This window comes from Solanum dulcamara, chromosome 3 (assembly GCF_947179165.1).
Source record: "Solanum dulcamara chromosome 3, daSolDulc1.2, whole genome shotgun sequence".
Lineage (NCBI taxonomy): Eukaryota > Viridiplantae > Streptophyta > Magnoliopsida > Solanales > Solanaceae > Solanum > Solanum dulcamara.
The window spans coordinates 13,295,746-13,305,391 of record NC_077239.1 but is presented as its reverse complement, the minus strand read 5'-3'; positions in this window follow the sequence as shown (position 1 = coordinate 13,305,391).

The window sequence follows — 9,646 nt, the reverse complement described above, 5'->3', positions numbered from 1 at the left end:
AATGAAGTGATAGAAATTAGATCAGACTAAGGACGCACGATAGAGAATCATGAAGTGAAGATCTTTCCTTATAGTTTTCATAGCCTCTCGAAGATAAGTACAAACATCTCTGTACCGATCTGCGAGACTCTAGTTAGACTTGGCTTGTACACGTGAGATCTATAAATCTGGGGCTATAATACCATTTTTTCACGATCCGAATCCGAGTGTGATGGCACCTTTCCTTTTCCACCAGATAAGTCAGCCTAAAACCGCAATTTGTTTGGAAATAAAGCAGAAAACAATCTAAATAGGCAAGTAATAAACAAAAGTGAAAGTCTTTCAACTTAAATAACCCCCAAGATTGATTGTCACAAGTACAAGCCACTAAAGATACAAGGCTGAACTGAAATACAAGTCTCAATATGTCTTCAACTCTCAAACATAGTAGAGCATAAAAGTACAAGAAATCTGAGAGTCCGCTGGATGACAATAGCTAACTCTCCCAAACATCTAGAAGCCTCAGATGTTCAGATAAATGGGTGATCAAAGTCCAGGCTTAAAACCTACACAAGTGTAGAAGCAAGGGTGAGTACCAAACAACATGGTACCCATAAAGATAACTAGCAAAACTAAGTAAAACTAATAGGATACACAAAATACTTTCCAACCCAACCGAACCTCCATAACTATAACCTACACAAAAATCAATCCAACCTAACAATTCATGCTAAACAGTTCAATAAAGTTCAGATCACAACTCAATGTCACAAGATATAACGTACAAGTAGTCACAAGTCACATATAAGCATTAAGTCTGTCACACACAGAAATGCAGGAAATGTATATGTACACCTAATGATCATTCATGTGTGAAATTGCCGACAAAGACCTCAGCATGAGCATCTCGCCGAAAGTGACCTTGACATCACCATCTCTGACCAAAAATGACCTCGGCCTCACAATCTCTGATTGGAAATGAACTAGGTCTCACAATCTCTAACTAAAAATGACCTTGGTCTCACAACCTCTGACTGGAATGACTTGGTCTCACAACCTCTGACTGGAATGACTTGGTCTCATAATCCATGATCGAAAATAACGTTCATCTTATAAGGTATGATAAAAAATGACCTCAGTCTCACAATCTCACTGGAAATTACCTCGGCCTAATAGTCTCTCATCGAAAATGATCTCGACATCATAGCATCTTGTCAGAAATAAACTCGAAATCATAATCATGTATGTCTCATCACAGTGTCTCATAAAAAAAGCAATCAGTATGCTCACACAAGTAATGAGGAATAAATCAATTCCAATAATCTGCAATCATAATCAGACTATTAAAGCATTTCATCAAATAGACATAGATATTTAGATTACGACATGTAGTACTCTAATCTTTATAATAACACATGTCATCTTTTATTAACCCCATCTATCAATTTAGATTAGTTCGTATCACATTTCAAACCATAACCTCATCACTATTACTCCCCAACAAATATACAAAAGGGAAATTCGGGATTCTAATAGATTCACGGAGTTTTAAGAGTCCACTTTCCTTAGCCAAATTCCGACTAATTAACCAATGTGAGACTTTTCCTTTTGAATCACCTCAATCTATTCAAATAGTGTATAACAATCAACACCCAAGTCCAACGACATAAAGAATGCAAAATTCGGCAAAAAGGGGTCAAAAAGCTCAAAATCCTATTTCAAAAAGGGGATTTAAATCCAATTTTTTTGAATGAAATCGTTCCTCATAGTCTAAGGAACTCAATGGAAAAAACCATTTTAAAAAACTAGTTCAAATAAGATCAACATCACCATTTAAATAATTTTCCAATGCTCAGGTGATAAATGGGGTTAAACCTCAAATTTAGGAGTCGCGATCGCGACCCGGAGTTCGCTAAAGCGAACCCCCAAAAAAGTTCAATCTTTGCAATCACGAGGCCAGGCTCTCTTTTGTGACCACCGCGATCTCGAAGCCTAGTTCGTTAAAGCGATTCCCACTTAACTAGCCCCTTTTCGTGAAAGCGAGGGGTTTCCACTAAAGAAGATGCCATGAAAGCGACTCCCCTTCCGCGATCGCGAGGATTGGGCACCAGAACTCAGAAATCCCAAAATTCCACCTTCTCAAACTTCTGAATAGATCCTCGAGATTCATTCGAAATTCCATACGCACAAATCATATATGCAACCCTACTAATTTGACATTCCAAATTCAACGGAACCATCAAAATTTGATTTTGAGATCTCTTTGACCAGGAATCAAAAAGTCGCAACTAGGCCAACTTTATGCCTCAAAAGACCAAAATACCCTCGAGGCTTCCAAAAAATACCCTTGAACTCTCCCTATGCCTAAAATCACCCTTAGAATCCAACGGAGTTATTGAAATTAGATTCCAAGCATCCGATACCTAAACATTGACCAAAGTCAACCCTATGGTGAAAAACTTAAATATTTTCAACCCAACACATCAAATCCAGGATATAACTCAAAATCTGATTCCGTCAACTCTCCTAGACCAATTTCAACATTCCAAAACTGATGCAATTGATAGAATTCTAGTCTGAGACCCAAAAATACGATGACCTCAAATGCCACTTTTGAGCTATTCAAATATCTAAAACTCAGTTTATCAAAAATCTCAATCTTTCAAAAAACAATATGAAACTAACATCGGATATCAATCAAATATGACTTAAAAAATTACCGAGTGTGGTAAATTGGTAATTTTTAATGAAAATTACCAAAAATGACTTAAGGGTCATTACAATTTGCTTTCCCCCTATCGTGCTATTCTTGACAGTTATGCTAAGATTGTTGCCTTAGCGATACCAGCTGAAGAGTTGAGTGGAAGGGTACTAGTGGCTCCTATCTTAGTAAGGTTCTCCTATATTCTTGCTCAAAGGTTGATTGATCGGGGGTGTATGTCTTATTTGGCCTTTATTCGGGATACTAGCATTGAGTCACCTCCTATAAAGTCTATTCCTGTGGTTAAGGAGTTTGCCGATGTGTTCCCTACCGACCTTCCTAGTTCCCTCCGGATAGGGACATTGAATTTGCTATTGACCTAGAGCCGAAAACTAAGCTCATCTCTCTTCCCCATATCATATAGCTCCAGCTAAGTTAAAGGAGTTGAAGGATCAGTTGCAGGATTTGTTGAGTAAGGGGTTTATTTGCTCGAGTATGTCACCTTGGGACACACTGCTTCTGTTTGTGAAGAAGGAAAATGGGTCTATGAGGATTTGGATTGATTTGTCACAACCCGATTTCTCGGGTCGTGATGGCACTTGCTAACACCCATCAGTAGGTAAGCTTAACCCTTAACCCATAGCCCAAAACCCGAGGCAATAGGCTATCAAGTGAAAGATGAACAATAAAGAGAAAAATAAGAAATAAGAAGAGGGAGAAAAACTGAAATAAATCACAAGGAACCACCCCAAGGACAAATATCAGTTGGTAATCGAGCATCTAAATCAAATACGAATACAAGGATTTTTAAAAATACAAAGTAAGTACAGACAGTCTTTGAAAACTAGTAAAGATTAGTCCTAGTTTGTCATAGATGGAAATTGGCAACTCTGAATGCAAGAAGCTTACCAAATCTCCGAACCAAGAGATGTTCAGGCACCAGTCCAAATTAACGGTGAAAACCCGTACTTTAATCTGCAGGGGCAGAAGTGTAGTATGAGTACCAAATGAATAGTACTTAGTAGTCATAGGCCAACTAAGATCCACAAATAAAGCAAGTATAAATAAATATAATTAGGTAAATACTGCACAAGTAACTAATCAAGAATTATCACACTAATGTCAAGAAATAAGACAAAGAGATTGGAGACATATATAAAGGAGCAGAGTCAAAGAACGCACCTGAAACACAATACAACCTATTAATAATGAGAAGGCATCATAGGAGGCTACTAAACGAGAGTATAATGCTAACAGGCAACACTAACCACATAATCACCTAAGAACTAATCCGATTGAACCTATCAGGAAGTACCAACCACAATCCAACTCAAATACCATGTAAACCAACTACAAATACATCCAAAGGTAAGTACAAGTAAGATCAAATAATAACCAATAGGACGCCCATACCCCCTGAAGGTAACAATAGTGATAATCATACCCTCGACCCCTATATTTCCGGGGGACCAAATAGCAAACAAGTATACTAGTAATGGGTGATGCTAATGAATGTAAGTCTCTAGTAAAAGCCAGTGAAATCATTGGTGGCTCTCAGATATCAACAACAAGTGTATAGATCCACCTCAGCCTCGGCTTGCACGTGGGACCCATGCAGCTCCCTCATCCAGTTTAGTGGCGCACTACCATAGGCGTCTATAAGGGACTTGAGAAGTCTGTATACATTGCATGGGCCTGAACCAGGTCTTACATAGACATATAATATCCTTATAGTGGTACTAGAGAGTGAGCATCCAAGCCGATGTATAAAGGGTGACGCCCTATTGAATATCAGTAAACCAGTAACCTCAAGCCGTGAGCACCCTAAAAAGGGCCCGCCCAGCTAGCCAGTAAACTCCCAAGGGCATTGGTCCAACTAGAAAGAGTAAACCCGTGGGCATTGATAATTCAAGAAAGGGAGTCGACATGATGAATAGCCAAGTAAGAAACTGAGTACATCCCAAATGCCTCTAGTGCCTTAAGTAGAAAATGAAGTACATACCCGATACCTCATATGTTTCAAACCACTGACTAAGTAATCTAGGTGGTATAACTTCTGTTAAAACCAGTTTTGAAAATGGTAAAAGCATGGGAAATCCTTCTCAAAAATAGTAGTGAATCGTAAATAACCCCAGGATTGTACCACAGAATGAGTGATTGCTCAAACAGTGCAAGTATGCCATCACCAACATACAAACAAGACACACACATTCATAAAGGAAATACCAAGTCTTAGCACACCAACAAGTCAAAAGGACTAATTTAGGATCCAATCGCTCCTCGGATACAACCTCGGGCACAAGAATAAATAACAACAAAGGTGACATCATAAGCCTAATGCTAACAATAGCGAGACAATCGAGACATGACTCAGAATCTAATAGGGGGAGATAATATCTCTAGGATTGATATCTTATGCCAAAATATGCCATGTCAGCTCTTTATGAGGCCAGCTAAGCCAAACCTATGGCTACAATGAGACTCAAAGGTCTCAGCACTAGCACTAAGTCACACTAACCATCACAAACCCTACCGGAGGCTACGCCTAGCTACAAGGGCAATTTTACACAAACTAAAACATCTAAGGCTCAAACCTAGCCTAGGGCCATCAGTTCCGATCCTAAGAAGGACAATCTCACCCAATCATAATACCACCAAAACCATAAGCCTAAAATAAGGATCTCAGGAGGCTACGCTAGCCTATGGTTCAATCGGAGTCAAAAAAATGAGATAAAAGGAGGAAGGCCCTAAACCCGACTAATACCAAACTAAATCATATGCAATATATAATAAACGATATCTAATAGAGCTCAGTCATAGGGGAAAATCATAGCCTACCTCGAAGCTGAAGACATACGCTTTGAATAGACTAAGGTGGAACTCTCGACCTTCGAATCACCTCCAATCTCTGCCACGCTAACAAAATGTTCACTACCTCGTCAATACAATTACTTTGATACTAAAATTATCAAATTAAGAAATGGGCCAATTTTAGAGTAAAAAATATCTAAGTATGGGACCCACTCCATAACTTATGGAATTGACTCCGATAATAGGCCCTAAATACTACCCTAAGCTTGTATTCCAAAAAGGAACAAAAATTACCCAACAAAACAGCTACACTACAAGCATGAATCAACATTAACAACTAAGCTCAAGAACACCCAAACTCGCAGTGAAAACGTGCAATTTACTTTAAACGAAGCCTTTAATCCTAGTTTTGCACACAAAACTAGAATCCCCTCAAAAAAACTCACAATTTAGCCCTTTGAATAGCCCAAATCGCATCTATATTGAAAGAGAAATGCTCCTTCAAAGTTATAAGAACATACTGAAAATAAGACATAAAATGAGCCTCAGATGTCACAAAAATGGACCCCAGCTTGTTGCTTATGCGACCACCTCAATGAGACATCCCTAACATAAGCGAGGACCTGTCCCTTCACTTTAGCGACCACATGTTGCTTTAGCGAAACCCGTCCATGGGGCCTAGTCCCTTTAGCGGCACTCGCTTTAGCAACTAGGAGTCGCTTTAGCGATGGCGCTAGACTCAGCTGGTGAAAAAATGAACTTGGCATGTTTAATTCTCCGACAGGGTGCTCGATATTTGTTCAGAACCCAATGAATGCAAACAAGAAATGTACCCTACTAAATTCGATATTCCAGACTCAATGGCGCATTACAAATTTCCATACGAGGTTATTTTAACGTATAATGACTCGATTTCTCAAGTCATGATGGCACCTACTATTAATCCACCCTGTAGATAAGCCTAACCCTAAAGTACGAAACCATAGGCAACAAACCATCACAAGTGGAAGTAAAGAAGAGAATAATAATAATAATAATAAAAAAGAAGAATGAGAACAATACAACAAGATAACCCTAAGACCTGGTATCAGTCGGTAGTTGAGCTACTAAACTAAAGAAGTGATTACAAGGTTTATACATATATAATAATAGCAATAATAATGTAGTCTATCTCCGAATACCAAATAAAGACTAGTCCAAGCCCAAAATAGAAGGAGATAGGCAACTCTGAACGCTAAGAGCTCACCCAAGCCTCCAAAATCAAAGAGCTTCTCCGCACGATATCCAAATCAGTAGTGAAAACCCGTACTTTGATCTGTAGGGTGTAGAAGCGTAGTATGAGTACCAACAAGTGACACTCAGTAGGAAATGACCAACTGAGTTCCAAAGATAAAGCAAGTATAAAGAACAAGTAATCAAGGAGTATATGTCACAAGTAACAAATAAAATAATACGGAAGCCTGCAATAAGAACCATCTGATTTAAGAAAGAGAGAGAAGATATGAAACAATCAAGGAAACTAAGGACGTACCTGGTGGTATCATCCCAAGACCTAAACATGATGACATACTATGAAGGGGAACAACTAAGTGACAACCTACTAATAGAAGTAAACACAGATATCACATAAAGGCCCGAAGGACCATATCACTAAATCCCTACACAAAAAGTTAGATAAATAAGAATAAGGGCAGTAACTACCTTCAAACAAGAGACCATCCTTTATACCGCCACAAGTTCGCAAGAAGTTAGACAATACCACTCGATCCCCTGTGTGCCCAGAAGGTTTACTCATAAATAGGTAAACCCTTTTGGAATCCCATACTATTGACTGGTACAAACAACTGTGCTGGTGATAGGCAATGCATATATAAATGAGAGTCAAGCAATAAAACAAGTAATACCATTAGTGCCAAATGCCTCATACCAAGATATATATATGCCTACTTCAAGTCCTGGCCAGGAAGTAGGACCTATGTGCCTCTTTGAGATTGCCACGAGGGTTTGAGAACGCCCTATATACCTGCCTAGTCCCGGTCCAGGTCTTATATCAATATAGATATGTATCAATCTGTGTGTCCAATTATCGAAAATGCACTCCATCACGATGACCAAAGATAAAAAGTCAAATCAGTATAGAAAGGGTTGGAAGTCTCTACGATTGGGATAATTTCATGAAATGAGTGCATCCTCGATGCCTCTAATCAATATCATAAAATGAGTGAATCCTCGATGCCTCTAGTCCACTGAAAATAATAGTAATAAAGGTAGTATGACCCCTATTCGAAAATCAGTATAAAATAGTTCGGGTTATAATCTAGCTTTCTCAAATCAATGCCAAGAACAATTGCATGCATCGGGATCGACTACATCCATGAGAAAAACAATGATCCAATGCAATGCATGCCATCACCAACACCTAAACTACATGCACAATCACATACAATATTGACGCCACAAGAACCTTATCCTCTAGAGCATAAAAACAGGACTAGCACATGCAACCAACCTTTAACCAAGGGCTAGGACTCAAATATACTCCTCTAACTCAACAACAAAGCCCAAAAGGGAACTCAACCCAATCTGGGTAATAATGAGGAGGAAATGAGGAATATGGTGCTCAGCTAGTCAATCAATACCTTCAGATCCAACTGGGAATACAACCTCGAGATTACTAACACAGCTAGCCCCGCCAAGAGGCAAAAGAAAGCTTAGGGAATTCTAGCTCTAAATTAAAAAAATGGGATCCAACAGTAGTTGACAAGTCTAACTAGGTGGAAATCTCTACCTCAAGGCTTCAAAATAGGTGCTACGATAGAGAAAGACACTAAGTCTAAGAAACTCCTTTCAATAACGGCTACGTCATCTAAGGATCAACCCAAACTCAAGTCTAAGGTACTACCAGCAAACCATCATACACATTGAACAAACCCCCTTAAAATAGGCTAATCATGGCCAAACTAAGGCATAATCAAAAGTCTTATGAACTAGACTAGAATCTTACAAAAGAAACCTAGCCTAAGGTTCATACCAGAACAAGAACCAAGAATCTAGGAAACGATTCTAACCCATCACATACAATCCAAACCACAAGTAATTTATACTATACAATACCTCATAAAGCTCAATCAAAAGACAGAAGACCATAGCCTACCTCAAAGCCGAACACGTGCGCTCTAAGTTTACTTTTTGATAGTTTTTCGCTCCAAAAATAACTCCAAATACCTCAACACAATCAAAATATTGATCATCTGATAAATACAAATGTTTTGACATTAATGTGTTTTTCATGGACGATCCCAAAATTGGGTAAAAAAATAGAATTGTGGGACCTGCGATGGAAATCCCAAAAATGACTCCATGATAAGGTCCTAAGCGCATTATTGAGCTTGTACCCCAAAATGGGGAACAAGTTGATGCTCAAAATGAGGGAAATCAGCTCAACAATTAAAATCACCATTAAAGCTTAAATCTAAGATAGGGAAGCCCCTTTGGGGTAGAATTTACCTCAAAATATCGCCTCGTACGCTCTCCCAAACACACAAAAACATAGCCACCATCAATACAAACCCAATGCACTTTAAATCACCCAAAAAGAAGCTCCCTAGCTCCCTAAATCAAAGAATGAAAAATAGGGAGTCAGGCTGTTCGCGTCACTGATCTTAATTATAAGACTAGTGAATTGCTCTCCACGAACGCGTAGAAAAAGGTTCGCGAAAGCGGAGGCTGAGTTCTCAAAGCTCTGCGAATGCGGTAGATGCCTCATAAATGCTGAGGCTAATGCCTTAGGCCTCCTCAATTGCTACACCATGTACACGAACGCGGAGAATAAGACCCTTGGCTTATGCGAACGCGGCCCAAGTGGCGCGAATGCAAAGGGAAAAATGGGCCTGCAACATCAGATTTCGGTAAAGTCCAAGATCTCTGACGAAGTGCTCGGGTTTCATTTGAAATCCCGTGCGCGCAAATAAATTATGCTACCCCACTAAATTTGACATTTCAAACTCCATGGCATAGTTAAAATTTCCATCAGAGGTTGTTTTGATAAAAGATGGGGCCATACCCAAGCACCAAATTAATCCAAAATCCACAAAATGGCTTGGAATGATATCAAAAGCCTCGGGACACGAATAAAAGGTTGTTCAACACCAAAAT